We start from the raw sequence: 18,396 nt of genomic DNA, 5'->3' as shown, positions 1-18,396 counted from the left end.
ACACACACATTTACACTATATATATATATATATATATATATATATATATATATATATATATATATATATATATATATATATATATATATATATATATATATATATATATATATATGTGTGTGTGTGTGTGTGTGTGTGTGTGTGTGTGTGTTCAATGATTAAAAGGTGGTCATCGTGTTAAACTCAATATTTGAACAAAACACCTTCACGATTGTAAAATATGATCTCTTGTTGACGCCATTAGCATGGTCAGTGACGCGAAACTGAGGTTTCGAGCTTCATTTCTCGTTTTCCACGGCCACTCTAACTTCCCCCTTCTCTTCATTACTCCGTCTTTTATTGTTCTTTAACTGCCATCTCTCTCTCTCTCTCTCTCTCTCTCTCTCTCTCTCTCTCTCTCTCTCTCTCTCTCTCTCTCTCTCTCTCAATGACGTTTAGGTCATTTGCAAATGCTGCTCTTAAATACAAACTGGCTATTTACCAATTGTAACTCCTTTTCTGTCATTTAACAACCCAACTTCTCTCTCTCTCTCTCTCTCTCTCTCTCTCTCTCTCTCTCTCTCTCTCTCTCTCTCTCTCTCTCTCTCTCGTTTCATATTTCCTTCGGAAACCGCAGTGAAGGCTCGTCGGCAGTCGGCACCATGCAAGACTTTTGAGGTTATACTCGACTGGGGCAAGCAGACATCGTCTAGACTAGCCTAGCAACCACACTACTCACGTCACCGCTTGCGTGCGCTATCCTTTGCTCACTTGCCAGCCGGGGTTAACCCGATCTGTTTGCTAGGCGAGATTTGAAAGATATAACACTCTTCACTTGCTGTTCATATTTTCGTTGTGCTTGACGGAACTGGTTACTTGTGGAGTGGCAATGGCAATTGTAGCTTTTGCATTCTCAGTGGAAATAGTTTTTGTTTCAGTGGGGGAAGTCGCGTTCACTTGACAGTGGTTGCGTTTCCCTTGACCAAAGTTGCGTTTTCAGTGTTGAAACATTTGGTTTTCGAGTAACGTTGGCTTTGTTTATTGCGATTCTGTTGCTTATAACTGGTGATGCTAATTTGCTGATCATTATTTTGTAAGAGTTTTTATTTTTCTGGTCATAGTTAACAGCTTGAGATGGCCATATGTAGCACTGATAGTTGCAACTTGAGTATGAACTCAAGGATTTTCAGAAACCACCGACAAATTTGGAGGTGATTTTTATTTTTCCTAACGATACAAACCTGTAGGTAGTTGTTGTTGTTGTTGTTGTTGTTGTTGTTGTACAATTAAAAAAAAAATAAATCTCATGAAATTACATGCAATGAATCTGAAACTTGTTTCTGATGGGTATCATTCCCATTTTGTGCAAGGGTAACAGACACTGAGCAACTTTCAGATATCAACTTTACAGATTTTTTCCACCAGTTTGGAAAGACGTTCCTCATTGTCTTCATGCTAACAACATTGGACTGAAGAAATACTTGAAAACCACGTTTTCCAGGTTGACTTGGAATCAAATCTCTAAGTCTATTCTTGACATTACAGAACACTTCAGACAAAACCATCATCAGATCTTGATGGATCCTTCAAGAGGGCTGTGAATGATTGGCCTTAAATCTTCTACACCTCTACAATGAAAATAATCAATACAATGACCCAGGACACAATTTGCACCATTTCTTGTCCAAGAACTCGCATGATGATCCCATTGTCATGCTAAATGACGAGGATATCTAAGGAACGGCAAACAAAGATGATAAACTTTGAGGATAATCTCAAGCAAGTGTGAAGCTCATGTTGTCCAGTCCTTCCTGTTCCCACAGGCAGTCAGACCAGAGCCGGCTCTGAGCCAGATCATCTACTGTTTGTGAGGATGACGTATTCAGAACTACAAGGTCTTTCACCCTAGGGCATATATCACTTTAGAAAGGTTATGGTTTATTTAATCCATCCAGGTTTACTCACTGTATTACAATGATATCGTTAATTCATAGCCAGAGTCTGGGCGTTCTGTAGCATTCATCTTTTACAGTAGCCTAATTAGGACCTGCTTTAAAACATGTTTTTAGATGATAAGTAGTCTGTGAGATTTTAACTTGTTATTATCCAAGGTATATCATAATTGTTTCCATTGACAGGGATATCAAAAAAGGGTTATATTTCCTCCAGAAGTGCCCCCATTAGATAAAAATTTTAATTGAGGAAAAGAAAGTAGAGAAAACAGGATTCATATTTTCTTGTTATTTTAGCTGAAATTATTGTCTGCTAGCATCATGCAGAGAGTATTTTCCTTTCTGGACTAATGAACAGAACAATAGAGCAATCAAGTGTGCTGTCCATTTTTATATTATTTGACCAAATTTATCTGTAGCATTAACAAAAGGTAAATATTTTTTTTTATGTAAGCCTTCTGCATCATAACGCAAGATTTGTATCAAGTTTTCAATATTATCCAGATAATTACCTCTTCATTTGCTAATTTTAATGTAATTCATTCAGGATTTTAGAGGATTGATCTTGTCTGATAGTTGAATCAAAATTAAATGTGAAAAATAGGTTTTGAATTTTATGGCATAAACTATTTAAAGATAATAGCCAACGGGTTTATTAGGGTTTAGATATTCTTCATAATACCATAGCAATCTTGAATTTATTTTTATCCATTTATAAGTCTTCTTTGCATAAGATAAACAAGACACCTTCCAGATTTTCATAACATTTGGCTTTATAATGATTTACGGAACGACCTATCAAGAAGAAAAAAGATATTCAAAACTATATTGCTTCATAGATATCTTCTATATTTCAAGCCACTACTGCAGCTGCTAGTCCACAGCAGCACAAAGTCCTTAAACATGCCCTTCCACTTGCGTCTGTTTATATGGTCTTTCTGTGCCAGTCCATGCCCGCAAAGTTTCTTAGTTAGTCAGTCCATCGTCTTCTCTTCCTACCCCTGCTTCTTTTGCAGTCTCTAGGGACCCATTCTGTTATTCTTAATGTCGATCTGTTGTCTGTCATTCTCTTTATATATATATATATATATATATATATATATATATATATATATATATATATATATATATATATATGCATGTATATATATACAAACTAATATATATACACATGTATATACACATATATATACACACACTGGTAATCTTGAATAAAAATGATTATATAGAAAAAATGGAAAACCTCTTGAGTGATGAAAACACATACATGGAATTAAGAAAAAATCCAATTGAGTTTGTGAATAGTAGTTACAACAAAAAAGTGAAAGAGTTATTAAAAGGGAATGAAGATCTGATAAAAAAGGTTTGTACAATATCACCAACATTGCCATATATGTATGGAACTATTAAAACTCATAAGCCAAATTATCCAGCTAGGCCAATAATTAGCTCTGTAGGTTCAGCAGCATATAAATTATCTAAGTACCTTGTGAATATCCTCAATCCTTTAGTTGGCACCATCTCATATTCAAATATAAAAAATAATGTAGACTTGATTAACAAACTGAATGAAGTACAGATCAACAGTACCTGTAGGCTTGTCAGTTTTGATGTAGTCTCACTATTCACAAAAGTACCTATTGATGACATGTTGGAATTTTTATCTGAAACATTAGATAATAGACAATTGAATCTACCATTCTCCATACACACTTTAATAGAATTAATTAAATTATGTATAAAAGATTGTAAATTTGAATTCAATGGGAGATTTTATGCACAAACTTTTGGTATGGCTATGGGAAACCCTTTATCCCCAGTATTGAGCAATCTATATATGGAATTTTTTGAAAGCAGAATCGTAAATAACATCATACCTAATAATGTAAAATGGTTTCGATATATTGACGACATAATATGTGTGTGGCCAGGAAATGAAAATTTAGATAACTTTCTTCTTAGATTGAATAGTTTGGTACCATCAATAAATTTCACTATGGAGCTGGAGAATAATTGTACCCTACCTTTTTTGGATTGTCGCATACATAGATGTAATAATAGTCTCAAGTTCAGTGTATACAGAAAGCCAACGAATATCTCGGCATATGTCCATTATTACTCAAACCAAGGCAACAAAGTTAAGAAATCTGTATTTACTTCTATGTTTTTAAGAGCATTCCGAGTCTGCAGCCCTGAATATATTGATGACGAAATAAATGGTATTAGAGCAATAGGTAAAAAACTAAAGTATCCTGAAATTGTATTAGATGATGCCCTAAGAACAGCAAAATAGACTTTTTTCGGTAATGATAACAGAAAAAACTATAACACACAAAATTTACTTGTACTACCTTATTGTGATTCATTTAAAGAAATTCCCCAACTGTTAAAAAACTTCAATGTAAATGTAGCATTTAGGAGTAAAAATACAATAAAAACAGCCTTAATAAAGAATTCTCCTGGCATTACCAAGGGATGTGTATATCGTATTCCATGCAATGCTTGTGAAAAATACTATATTGGTCAAACTGGTAAAGCCCTAGAAAAGAGAATTGAACAACATAAGAAAAGTGTCAGGTATGCTCAAGATAATAATGCACTCTTTGCCCACGTTAGAGATAAAAATCACCCTATTAATTGGTCAGGTGCAAAGAAATTGGTTTATTCAAATAACTTAGTAGAAAGAAACATCATAGAGTCCAGTTTCATAAAAGAAACCTTTGAAAACAACTTGAATATTGGTCATGGAATGTATAAACTCGACGCCTTTATATGTAAAGAGATTTGTAAACTATATAAAAAAACATTAACCACTTAATGTAGAATTGAATGTATTGTGAATAATTAACGTCGGTGTGAAATTAATATTTAGACCTAAGCTACCATTCATTAAAGGAAACAATTATTTTATATAGTATGCATAAGTATATTGGCACTATATAGTGTTATGCTAGATATAAGTATTGATATATACATGATTATATGTTTATGATATTAATGTTGTATACATATGAATGTATGTATGCATAGGTATGTATGTGTATATATGTATACATGTATATATGTGTGTGTATATGTATGTATATGTGTATGTGTATGTATATGTATGTGTATGTGTAAGTATTTATGTATATATATATATATGTATTTGTATCTGTATGTATGTATATATATGTATATGTGTATGTGTATGTATATGTATATGTATGTGTGTGTATGTATGTATATGTATATGTGTATATATGTGTATGTATGTGTATGTATATATATATGTATATATGTATATATATATATATATATATATATATATATATATATATATATATATATATGTGTGTGTGTATATATATGTATATATATATGTATATGTATATGTATGTATATATATATATATGTATATATATTTGTATTTTTGTGTATGTTTTGCTTATGTATTTATATAGATAAGGCTACCGCATTGACATATAAATAACTGTAATGAAAGTAAAATAAGAAGAAAACAAGAATATACCCGCCACTAGAAATGACCCTTTTTAGCAGGTGTCTAACGAGCTTTCGGACTCCTCCTACGCACACCTGAGTCAAACCCAGGTAGCGGGTAAGGGAGTGTCATTGTTCTCTAAATCTCTATATGTATGTTCGTACTTTTGCTTTCCCTATAAAATGTAAGAAACCTCTCTCAATAAATCAGTCCTCTGAGGAAGTATCACGAAACTAGTCAGGACTCAAGTGTATATTCTGTATTTTCATTTTCCCTGTGGTTCTTCTGCATCTGAGCATCACGTTTTCCTGTGATTTTTACGCATGTATATACACATATATATACACACACACACACACACATATATATATATATATATATATATATATATATATATATATATATATATATAATTTATATACATCTTACATATACCAAGGCACTTCCCCCAATTTTGGGGGGTAGCCGACATCAACAATGAAACAGAAACAAAAAAGGGGACCTCTACCCTCTACGTTCCTCCCAGCCTAACAAGGGACTCAACCGAGTTCAGCTGGTACTGCTAGGGTGCCACAGCCCACCATCCCACATTTCCCACCACAGATGAAGCTTCATAATGCTGAATCCCCTACTGCTGCTACCTCCGCGGTCATCTAAGGCATCGAAGGCAGCAGCAGGGCCTACTGGAACTGCGTCACAGTCGCTCGCCATTCATTCCTTTTTCTAGCACGCTCTCTTTCCTCTCTCACATCTATCCTCCTATCACCCAGAGCTTCCTTCACTCCATCCATCCACCCAAACCTTGGCCTTCCTATTGTACTTCTCCCATCAACTCTTGCATTCATCACCTTCTTTAGCAGACAGCCATTTTCCATTCTCTCAACATGGCCAAACCACCTCAACACATTCATATCCACTCTAGCCGCTAACTCATTTCTTACACCCGTTCTCACTCTCACCACTTCGTTCCTAACCCTATCTACTCGAAATACACCAGCCATACTCCTTAGACACTTTATCTCAAACACATTCAATTTCTGTCTCTCCATCACTTTCATTTCCCACAACTCCGATCCATACATCACAGTTGGTACAATCACTTTCTCATATAGAACTTTTTTTACATTCATGCCCAACCCTCTATTTTTTATCACTCCCTTAACTGCCCTCAACACTTTGCAACCTTCATTCACTCTCTGACCTACATCTGCTTCCACTCCACCATTTGCTGCAACAACAGACCCCAAGTACTTAAACTGATCCACCTCCTCAAGTAACTCTCCATTCAACATGACATTCAACCTTGCACCACCTTCCCTTCTGGTGCATCTCATAACCTTACTCTTACCTACATTAACTCTCAACTTCTTTCTCTCACACACGCTTCCAAATTCTGTCACTAATCGGCCAAGCTTTTCTTTTGTGTCTGCAACCAGTACAGTATCATCCACAAACAACAACTGATTTACCTCCCATTCATGATCATTCTCGTCTACCAGTTTTAATCCTCGTCCAAGCACTCGAGCATTCACCTCTCTCACCACTCCATCAACATACAAGTTAAACAACCACGGCGACATCACACATCCCTGTCTCAGCCCCACTCTCACCGGAAACCAGTCACTCACTTCATTTCCTATCCTAACACATGCTTTACTACCTTTGTAGAAACTTTTCACTGCTTGCAACAACCTTCCACCAACTCCATATAACATCATCACATTCCACATTGCTTCCCTATCAACTCTATCATACGCTTTCTCCAGATCCATAAACGCAATATACACCTCCTTAGCTTTTGCTAGATATTTCTCGCATATCTGCCTAACTGTAAAAATCTGATTCATACAACCCCTACCACTTCTAAAACCACCCTGTATTTCTAAGATTGCATTCTCTGCTTTACTCTTGATCCTATTAATCATTACTCTACCATACACTTTTCCAACTACGCTTAACAAACTAATACCTCTTGAATTACAACACTAATGCACATCTCCCTTACCCTTATATACTGGTACAATACATGCACAAACCAAATCTACTGGTACCATTGACAACAAAACACATATTAAACAATCTCACCAATCATTCAAGTACAGTCACACCCCCTTCCTTCAACATCTCAGCTCTCACACCATCCATACCAGACGCTTTTCCTACTCTCGTTTCATCTAGTTCTCTCCTCACTTCATCTATTGTAATCTCTCTCTCATTCTCATCTCCCATCACTGGCACCTCAACACCTGCAACAGCAATTATATCTGCCTCCCTATTATCCTCAACATTCAGTAAACTTTCAAAATATTCCGCCCATCTTTTCCTTGCCTCCTCTCCTTTTAACAACCTTCCATTTCCATCTTTCACTGTCTCTTCAATTCTTGAGCCAGCCTTCCTTACTCTCTTCACTTCTTTCCAAAACTTCTTCTTATTCTCTTCATATGAATTACCCAATTCCTGACCCCACCTCATGTCAGCTGCCCTCTTTGCCTCGCGTACCTTGCGCTTTACTTCCACATTTTTCTCTCTATATTTTTCATACTTCTCTATACTATTACTCTGCAGCCATTCTTCAAGAGATCTCTTTTTCTCTTCCACTTTTACCTTCACTCCTTCATTCCACCATTCACTGACCTTCCTCATGCTGCCTCCAACAACCTTCTTGCCACACACATCACTTGCAATCCCAACAAAATTTTCTTTTAGTAACTTCCACTCCTCTAAAATGTCAGTTTCTCTTACTTTCACTACGTCATATATCATTTTCAACCTTTCCTGATATTTACTTTTTACCCTCGGTTTTATTAGCTCTTCAACCCTCACTAGCTCCCTATTACATCCACCTACTCTATTCCCCCACTCTTTTCCTACAACTAATTTTCCTTCCACCAAAAAATGATCAGACCGTTAGCCATACCCCTAAACACGTGCACGTCTTTCAATCTTCCAAACATTCTTTTAGTTATCAACACATAATCCATTAATGCCCTTTCTACTACTCTTCCATTTGCCACTCTTACCCATGTATACTTATTTTTATCCTTCTTTTTGAAAAAGCCATTACTTATCACCATCTCTTGCTCACCAGTCTCTCACCACTCTCATTTTCACCTGGTACGCCATAGTTCCCAATGATACCTTCTACCTCTCCAGTGCCCACTCTAGCATTTAAGTCCCCCATGACAACTACATAATTCATTCTACCCAGTCCTTCTACACACCTAGTTAATTAATTCCAGAACTCATTCTGCTCTTCTTCACTTTTCTCACTACCTGTCCCATACGCACTGACAAACGCCCAACATTCCCTACCCAACCTAACCCTTACCCACATTAACCTAGATGATATCTCCTTCCATTCCACTACTTTACCTGTCATCCATTCACTCAGCAATAAAGCCACACCCTCTCTCGCTCTTCCCCTTTCAATCCCAGACACTCTACCAGACATTTCACCAAACATCACTTCACCCTTTCCTTTTATCTTCGTCTCACACAAGGCCAATGCATCCATCCTTCTATTCCTAAACATGCTTCCAATTTCACATCTTTTACTCTCTATCGTACTACGTCCACGCACATTCAAACACCCCGAAACTAGAGTGCGGGGAGCAGTCACTCTCCCCCCAGCTCCATCTCTTTGTCGATGTCTCACAGGATGTAGATACAGGAGAGGGGGTTCCCAGCCCCCTCGTCCCGTCCCTTTTAGTCGCCTCTTACGACACGCAGGGATAACGTTGGCGCTATTCTGATTGTTTTTATGCCCCCGCGGCCATATATATATATATATATATATATATATATATATATATATATATATATATATATATATATATATATATATATATATATATACATATATATATCAATATCAGAAATAACCGTTTCTGTTAACCTTAGAGGAAGAATTTCTCTACTAAGTAGATATATAGATGTATGTCATCTTAATTTTGTCTTCTCGTAAATAACATCTCTCGCGTTTTACCGACTAAACCAGGACTATTTTCCTCATGTTTAATTTCTGACCTTTTTGCTTCACCGGTCTTCTTTCATAGACCCTTCCATAAACTTTCTGTCTGTAACTCTCCTAAAGAAACAAAATGAGAACCAGTATGAATCGTAAGATTAAAAGATTCATCAATTGTTTCTTTTTATTATTGTTTTAATTTAAGTATCGCCAATTCTGTATTTCAAACCTTTACTAGTTCTGCAGTTCTTAAGAAAAGTGATCAATCCAACTTAACGCATTATTTTATTTCTGAAGTAATTGAAGAGCTAAAGGTAATGGCAACACGTAGGGTAAATGACCCCAAGGTCACCAGAAGAATACGTACTGATAATTGAGGTCATTTCTTTTTTATTATTTGTAAAATGAAATACTTGAGATGTCTACCAGGGTGTCATGCTCCTTGACAACCTCAAGAAAAAAATCAAACAAAGAAGTTGGATGATACACGTGTGACTATAAAAGCAGTATTATACATGACTAGAACAAAGGCATTGAAGAGGAAAGAAAAAATACTAATGTACATCACGAAAATTCTCTACTTTTTTTTTCTTTTCTGCTCACAAAGATGCAAAGAAAAACCTATTGCTGAATGTGATGATTTTCTTATTGAGAAGAATGAAGCTATTTTGAACCGTGTTTTTCTTATTGTGTTGAAAGTCTTATTGCCTCTCCGTCCCACGGGGACATTGTTACATAGCTCAAGTATGTAGAGCAGAGGTACTCAAAAGACAGATAGTACCTTTGAATCTTAATATAGTTTTATTAAGGCCTACAAAGGACGTAGTGACTCTAGAAGGTCCCTTAAGGAGGTAAACTGCCCTTGAATAAGAGATATAAGAAGAGAGAAAAAACTCTGAAGTCTCGAGGTACAATGCCAGGGTAAAACTTATGCATCTTGATTTGTATAGTTTTCGTAACAGCATATTTTAGTGCACAAAGTTTTCATGTTTCAAAATACAAAGTTTGTGTGCTTTGATATATGTAACGTGCAGAAATATTAATCATATTTCTCTACAGAAGTATTTTAACTCTCCCAAAGAATCATTGATGTTCCATTTATTTTCAACACTGGTATTCGTATCATCATTATCGTATAAAGAATCACATTCATGTACAATTTAGTATTTTCTAATTCTTAAACTAAATTGATTAGTGGAATGAAGCTAACCTGACTGATCTACATACACACTCACACACACATTCATAGATGTATATATGCGTATATGCACAATCACTAGTTTATTGAAACTATCTTACATTTCCCAGAATCAATTAAGATCGTAGGTGTATTTGAAGTCTATGCGACAACCATGTACGAACTTGGGGTTAAGGTTAGGGTAAATTTGGTCGACCTTTTGCTCGACCTTGACCTTTGACTAGGACTTTCACAACTTAATCACTTCAGCGTCTCAACATAACAGTTAATCTATGAAAGTTTCACTACTCTATGAGTAAAATTGTGGCCAGGAAGTTGTTCACAAACAAATAAATAATCGGATAAACAGGGGCGAAAACATAACCTCCTCCCAACTTCGTTGTTGGACGTAAATGTCTACATATATATACATTGTACATATATATATATATATATATATATATATATATATATATATATATATATATATATATATATATATATATATATATATATATATATATATGTATATATATGCACACACACACATACATATATATATATATATATATATATATATATATATATATATATATATATATATATATATGTGTGTGTGTGTGTGTGTGTGTGTGTGTGTGTACTTTTGATATTGAACTCACTTTGCCACATAATCACAGACCCATGGGGACTTTTTTATGATAATTATTTCTGTCCGGCCGAGGATTCGAGCCTTAGAGTGAGTTAAGATAAAGGTAGAAGGCTGACTTCATAGCCGGATGGTTAATCTTTGTTCCTATCGGCACTAAGGTTCAAATCCTTGCCATATTGGTACTATCTGTATGTGTATCTACCTATATATATATATATATATATATATATATATATATATATATATATATATATATATATATATATATATATATATGCGTGTGTGTGTTTGTGTACTGTATATCTATCTATCTATATGTAAAGTATGTGCGCATATACTAGTATAATATGCATTTATGTAAGTATAAATAGTAAGAGCGAAATCACAAAAACGTGTTGACTCTTGATTTTTCAATCAGGTTAAACTGAAGAGTTTTATTACTATTCTTTTTATTGTTGATGGCGTCGTTAGTTATCAATGAGCAGAAAAATTAAAAAGAATATCCGATAACTATTTTTCATTTTTATTGCTGTATGATTTGACTAGAATAGAAAAAGTAGACTTATAAGAATAACCGATTACACGTTATTTTTTACCCTTGAATGCAATTGCACCTCGCTGTGTTGCAATTTCTTGGGAGTAAACGTTTACAATTTCACTTGTTGAAGGCTTAAAGGGACAACAATACTCGCTTCAACTTTATAATGCAATGATTACGGGACTATCGTTCAGATTGAGCAGGTCGTTTTCACTTACAAGCAAGAGATTTCTAATAACATAACAAGAATTGATATTCTGTTTTAAAATAACGTGCTTTGCAAGTCTTTCTTACGTCTCCGTCGATGCACATTGCATTTATTTCAACCTCCCCCCCCCACGAAAAAAAAAAAGAAAAACTTTATTTGAACGGTTATTTTCAATTCAAATATTATTATCATATTATAAGTTTTGACGGAGAGGATATTTGAATTAAGTCGTCTCAAATACTTTCCCTAAGCATGATACAGTGTATCCAGTAATTCTGATCTTGCAAACTACAAGCAATTTGTCTCTAATAGGAGATATTTGTATGGAAATACAGTTTGGATTTGATCAAATGTGATTTTTTAATCAGTGCAGAGCTTCTTGAAACTATTGTTGGAAGGTTGATCGAAACAAACTGAAAAAAAAAGAATTCACACACGAATATACAGTTAGCACTGTTGAGAAGAAACTGCTGTAAATGTCAAAAATGCAGTTATAGAAAGTCTACAATGGCTCAGCGGAAGGCTATAAATTCCCTCGTTGCACTGAATTGGTTAAGTGAGATGTTACCTTGGTTTTTACCTGCACGATAAATGGGGTTTACAACTAAAACTCATTATACTTTTAAGGTTACTCAGTACATGATTGTTGTTATGCCAGGTGTGAAGTTATATATATTTGAGGAAATAAGTATGGTAAAAGAACATTCTACGAATGGTAAATTTCACACTTAGAAACAAACGCGCACACACACACGCACACGCGCGCACACACACACACATATATATGTATATATTTGTATATATATATACATATATATATATATATATATATATATCTATATATATATATATATATATATATATATATATATGTGTGTGTGTGTGTGTGTGTGTGTGTGTGTGTATATATATATATATATATATATATATATATATATATATATATATATATGTGTATGTATATATATATATATATATATATATATATATATATATATATATTATATATATAATATATATATATATATATATATATTATATATATAATATATATATATATATATATATATATATATATATATATATATATATATATATAATATACTTACTGTATATTACACCTAACACTAACATACGTAACTTTCTTACCAAGTTATACTTTTCTTGGTAGCCCAATTGCTTAGTATACTGTATATTTTTGCATCCCTTCAGAGGCTTAGGTTCTAATAGTGGCTCTGCTAGATGCGATTACCATACACAGCTAACCTGTGGGTATGATATTTTCAAAATAGAGTAACTTTAATACTTAAAAAACTTTGTGGCTTATTATATACATAAATACAGATTTATACCCATGTGCACGGATATGTATATATATATATATATATATATATATATATATATATATATATATATATATATATATATATATATATATATATAAACCATGAGTGTGTATTTGTCTAAATGTATGTGAGTGTGCATTCTAAATATAGCTGAGAGAAAATGTAACTAACCTCCCCTTTGTTAATAATAAAACATGTTTCCAACATTTTTGCTAACATTCCATCCTCTGCATGAGAAACATCGTCTCATACGAAAAAGAATACTTTAAAAAAAGGGTAATTTATTAATTTATAATTGCTAATAAATAATCAGGAAATAAAACGAATAATCAATAGTCATCAAAGCCACTGATTAGAGCCTTTGAAGGAGTCACGTTACAGTAAATGTGGGGAACGTGAGGAGGAAATTCTCAAGAAATTACGATGGAGAAACTTTTCTTAAAATTCGCAAGTCATGATTCACCTGGTAGAATATCTCGTAACACTGACACCTTTTGTTATTTTACTTTTGTTATTATTATTATTATTATTATTATTATTATTATTATTATTATTATTATTATTATTATTATTATTATTATTATTATTATTATTATTATTATTATTTTGTTATTTTACTTCTTTCATTAACAGGTGTTTTGGTTCTTTTTCTGTTAAAATTGCACTGTTAGAAAAAAAAACCGTAATTGTAATCGAAAAATATCCGTAAAACTATACTGTTTTCAACTGTATCTGAGTAAAATGCAGGCGACCGTAATTTTACCTTACTTTGTTATAATCTTTTACTGGTTGGTGACCGTAATATCATTCCTTTACGTCAATATATCCATTTTTACGGTAAAAATCCTGCAATAAATGTTGCCAGACATTTACCGTTGTTTTAATGTAATTTTTTAACAGTGTGCGGTTAAAAACGCTGTCAACGATATGAGTAACACCTCTGCAATTCTATGTTTAATGAATAAGTGAAATGACTATGGCATATTAACATGTAGAATTAGGTTAATATATAAATCAAGAGCAATCAGAGATTTCTGACCTTCGCCAAAGGTTTATGGGGCGTCCTTGACCTAAGATCTATCTGTGGTGATAATTTTGTCAAAATCCGTCGAGTAGTTTTAACGTAATCATGTACACAGACAGACAGACAGAAAAACAGACAAATAAATAAATGAATAAATGAATGAATAAATCTGCTTGGCGGAGGCAGTGAGTGAGATTCCCGTTGAAAAGTGATATTCTTCGGAAAGTTTAAACTTGAATTCAATAAATATCAAACCAGTTGCATTTCGATTCAAGAAAAAACGCCATGTAAAAGAATAACACGAATCATAGGAATAGGCATAGGAGACCAGATTCTTATCATTATATGTTTTAAATGTTTAAAGGCCGGTCATGAATGGCAGAGGCAAAGGACAGTGACATTCCCCTAGCAAGGACAATGCCTTAGAGTAGAGATTCCTAACCTTTTTAGAATCTTGCGGCACCCTGTTTAGAAATATCAGATTATATAGTCTTTACTTTTTCTTTTCAAGGGGGAAAATATCTGAGAAAAGGCATAGGCTAACTAAAGAATTAAGAATGTTTGATTTTTTTTTTCATTCATATAGAAAATGAATCTATACTTAGATAGCCTTCTGTGACGGGCCGAGAGAGGAGTTGTGAACTCAAAGGCAGATTGGAAACGACTGAGTTATTTATTAAGGAACACTCTTCTTTATATACAAAACCTCAAGGCAACAGGACATGACCTGTTCGAGAGACAGATAATGTTACTGAGCAAAACGGAGACATGATCATTCAGGTTCTTTTTAGTGCGAGGGAAGAGCGCAGATACAACCATAATATATACAAAATAATTATGTACAATTGTGTGACACACGGTTGGTACATGGCTCCCCGCCTAAAAATGACATACTGTTCATGTTAAATAGGGCGCCCTGATCTAGAGAGGCGAACTGTAGGCGGGTCATCTGGCAGAAGATAAGCAGGTTTTAGACGATCAATGGAGACCCAGTCTTCTTTGCCCCGAATGTTTAGGAGGAATGCTTTCGGACTGCGTCGGATCACAAGGAAAGGGCCCGTGTAAGGGGGCGTTAGTGGTGGCTTGCTGGTGTCGTTGCGCAGGAAGACGTGCGTTGCAGAGTGCAAGTCCGTTGGTATGTGATGCTTCGCTGGGGGCTTGTAAGTCTGGCGGCACGGAGTAAATTTTCCCACGACGTGACGTATGCGCTGGAGATCGTCGGAGGAGGTCGTAGAAGGAAAAAATTCAGCAGGGACGACCAACGGGTCGCCATACACCATTTTGGCTACCGAGACGTCAAGGGCATCTTTAGGAGTGGTCCTTAGTCCAAGGAGGACCCAGGGAAGCTGAGTAAACCAGTTGCAATCCTTGCAGCGGGACATCAAAGCTGCTTTGAGGGTGCAATGAAAACGTTCAACCATTCCATTGGCGGCGGGGTTGTAGGCCGTTGTCTGATGTAGGGTGATGCCCAGGAGATTCGCTAATGACGTCCATAATTGAGAGGTGAAAGTTGTTCCCCTGTCAGAAGTAATATGCTCAGGGATACCGAATCTTGAAATCCACCCAGAGAGTAAGGCAGATGTACATGAGGCGGACGCTGCAGTTTCCATGGGAATGGCTTCAGGCCAACGAGTGGAGCTGTCGATGACGGTAAACAGGTAACGATGTCCTTGTGATGTGGGTAGGGGGCCTACAACGTCGACGTGAATGTGTGCGAAACGACGCTGAGGTTGAGGAAAGGTGCCCACTCCTGAATCCGTGTGTTGATGTACTTTGGAAGTTTGGCAAGAACTACACGCACGGACCCAATCCTTGGCATCCTTAGAAATGCCGTGCCAAATGAACTTTGCCTTCAGCAGCTGTGCAGTAGAACGGCACGAGGGATGTGAAAGGCCGTGGATGAAATCAAACACCTGTCGACGCATGGGAGCAGGAATCCAAGGTCGCGGTCTACCAGTACTGACGTCACAGAGGAGGGTGGTGTTGGAGTCTTCGAGGGGAAAATCCTCCCAACGGAGGGACGTGCAGGATGTCCTACAAGCTTGATACTCTGAATCCTGTCGTTGGGCTTCAGCCAGGGCGTTGTAATCCAATCCGAGTTGAACGGCAGCCAACGTGTTTCTTGACAGGGCATCGGCAACGGGATTCATTTTCCTAGGGACGTATTGGAGGGTGCAATTGTATTCAGCCACGGCGGAGAGATGTCGGCGTTGACGGGCGGACCAGGCGTCAGACTGTCGAGTGAAGGCGTGCACCAGAGGCATGTGGTCTGTACGAATGACGAAGGGCGTACCTTCTAAGAAATGGCGAAAGTGACGGACAGCCAAGTGCACCGCCAGCAATTCTCGATCGAAGGTAGAATAACCCGATTCTGCCTTGGACAGTTTTCTGCTGAAGAAAGCCAATGGGCGGGGGGAGCCTTTGACCACCTGCTCGAGTACTGCACCAATAGCGACGTCGCTGGCATCGGTGGAGAGAAGGAGAGGGGCATGTGGGATAGGAAAAGTGAGAGCTGCAGCAGTTGATAGGGCCTTCTTTGCATTGCAGAAGGCTGCTTCTTGAAGGGGACCCCACTTCAGGTCCTTTGGCTTGCCCTTGAGGGAGGCGTAGAGGGGAGCAAGAGTGGCGGCAATGGCTGGCAGAAAACGGTGATAATAGTTGATCATGCCCAAGAATTCCTGCAGAGCTTTGACGGTCGAGGGCGTGGGGAAATTCTGAACGGCTGCTACCTTCTCAGGGAGGGGATGGACTCCTTCAGGAGTGATACGGTGCCCTAAGAACGACACTTCGTTGGCGCCAAAGGTACACTTGTCGTACCGGACTACAAGGCCGTTTTGTTGCAGGCGGTCGAGCACGATGCGCAGGTGACGGAGGTGTTCCTCTTTTGAGGAGGAGGACACAAGTATGTCGTCCACATAACATACACAGAAAGGGAGGTCCCCTAAGATGCCATCCATGAGACGTTGAAACGTTGCCCCAGCATTACGAAGGCCAAAACAGGAGTAATTGAAGGTGTATGTGCCAAACGGAGTGGTGATGGCGGTCTTGGGGATGTCTTCTGGGTTCATAGGCACCTGATAATACCCCTTCAGGAGGTCGAGCGTAGAGAAAACCTTTGCTTTGTGCAGGTAGGAGGTTACATCAGCAATGTTTGGGAGGGGGTAGTGATCCGGTTCTGTTTGCATGTTCAGGCGCCTGTAATCCCCGCACGGACGGAGGGAGCCGTCTTTCTTCAGAACGATGTGTAAGGGTGACGACCATGGGCTGGAGGCCTTTTGGCAAAGGCCCATTTTCTCCATTTCGGCGAACGTCTGTTTGGCGGCTGCCAATCGTTCCGGTGCCAGACGTCTGAATTTTGCGAAGACTGGGGGTCCCGTCGTCTTGATATGGTGATAAATACCGTGCTTGGCAGGAACCGTGGGCGTTTGGCGAAGTTCTGGACGGAAAACTTCCGGGTACGACGTGAGGAGGTGGGCGTAGGCATCCGTGGGTGCGCTGATGTGGAGAGCGAGGTTAGAGGGGGCGGGTTGAAGAGGTGTCGACAAGTACAAGTCTGCGTTGACCAATCGTCGGTGGGCAACATCGACCAGAAGGTGGAAATGAGAGAGGAAATCCGCACCGAGGATTGGCATTGTGACGTCAGCAACGAGAAACTTCCAATTGAATTTACCGTTTCCGAACGATAATGTGAGGCTCTCGTAACCGTAGGTGGGTATCGCAGATCCGTTGGCAGCTACCAAGCGGATGTCGGCAGATGTAGACAGACTACGTTGTGCCTTGAAGAGTTTCCTTGGCAAAAGAGAACGACAAGCACCCGTGTCTACCAAAAATCGCACGCCCGTTCCTGCATCCTGTAAAAAGAAAAGATTAGAAACATGGGAGGCCACCGCCACAAGCGATGGCCTACTTACACGTTTTTTGGCCACTGACAATCTTTGGTACATTTCTTCGCGGTTGCCCCGAATCTGAAGTGGTAATAGCAAAACTGCGGTGGATGGGAGGTAGTAAGTGGCTGTAGAAATTGTTCGTTGGGGCGCGAGCGATTGGTGGGTGGTGGGTGGCTTTGTCGCCG

The 18,396-nt window shown here is 37.3% G+C and overlaps 1 protein-coding gene across 1 annotated transcript in view; it reads right to left on the bottom strand.

Annotated features, from left to right (window-relative positions):
• v (Tryptophan 2,3-dioxygenase vermilion) overlaps nt 1-18,396 on the bottom strand; it is a 94,892-nt gene that overhangs the window by 52,341 nt on the left and 24,155 nt on the right. The gene's annotated exons all lie outside the window — the stretch shown is intronic.

This window comes from Palaemon carinicauda, chromosome 38 (genome assembly GCF_036898095.1).
Source record: "Palaemon carinicauda isolate YSFRI2023 chromosome 38, ASM3689809v2, whole genome shotgun sequence".
Classification (NCBI taxonomy): domain Eukaryota; kingdom Metazoa; phylum Arthropoda; class Malacostraca; order Decapoda; family Palaemonidae; genus Palaemon; species Palaemon carinicauda.
Note: the sequence above shows the minus strand (reverse complement) of the source record. Positions and strands in the feature narration are given on the sequence as shown.